This window comes from Danio aesculapii, chromosome 15 (genome assembly GCF_903798145.1).
Source record: "Danio aesculapii chromosome 15, fDanAes4.1, whole genome shotgun sequence".
NCBI classification, from domain to species: Eukaryota; Metazoa; Chordata; class Actinopteri; order Cypriniformes; family Danionidae; genus Danio; species Danio aesculapii.
In genome coordinates this window covers 45,586,282-45,586,714 of record NC_079449.1, presented here as the reverse complement: position 1 = coordinate 45,586,714, position 433 = coordinate 45,586,282, and positions in this window count along the sequence as shown.

Below are 433 nucleotides of genomic sequence, written 5' to 3'. Positions count from 1 at the left end.
TTCTCTTGTCCAGTTTTGGTAAGCCTGTGTGAATTGTAGCCTCAGTTTCCTGTTCTTAGCTGACAGGAGTGGCACCCGGTGTGGTCTTCTGCTGCTTGTAGCCCATCTGCCTCAAGGTTGAACGTGTTGTGTGTTCAGAGATGCTCTTCTGCAGACCTCGGTTGTAATGAGTGGTTTTTTGAGATACTGTTGCCTTTCTATCAGCTGGAACCAGACTGGCCATTCTCCTCTGACCTCTGGCATCAACAAGGCATTTGCGCCCACAGAACTGCCGCTCACTGGATATTTCCTCTTTTTCAGACCATTCTCTGTAAACCTAGAGATGGTTGTGCGTGAAAATCCCAGTAGATCAGCAGTTTCTGAAATACTCAGACCAGCCCGTCTGGCACCAATTACCATGCCACGTTCAAAGTCACTTAAATCCCCTTTCTTC